Source organism: Populus euphratica, unplaced genomic scaffold (assembly GCF_000495115.2).
Source record: "Populus euphratica unplaced genomic scaffold, PopEup_1.0 scaffold41.1, whole genome shotgun sequence".
In the NCBI taxonomy this organism is placed as follows: Eukaryota; Viridiplantae; Streptophyta; class Magnoliopsida; order Malpighiales; family Salicaceae; genus Populus; species Populus euphratica.
Genome location: NW_011499868.1, coordinates 1,664,825 through 1,665,105, shown reverse-complemented (window position 1 = coordinate 1,665,105; position 281 = coordinate 1,664,825).

Genomic DNA, 281 nt, shown 5'->3' with positions numbered 1-281 from the left:
GAAAGAACCATTAGTGGGCTGAAAAACCTCAATGGGCGGGCTAGCTTTAATTTCTTTTCTTTGTTTCTTTTCTTCTTTTTTTGTTTTTAGATCAATTATATACCGATAAAGTTGGGATTAGAAAATTAGTATTTCCTTAGGTTTAATTAGTATTTCAAGATTAGTAACAGTAAGCACATGCTTCATTTCTGTTGATGTTTGACCCATGCCATTGAATTTCCTAAAGGATGCCCCAATGACTAAAATTAAGAAGTTTTGAGAGTTCTATCTTGATTTTGCCC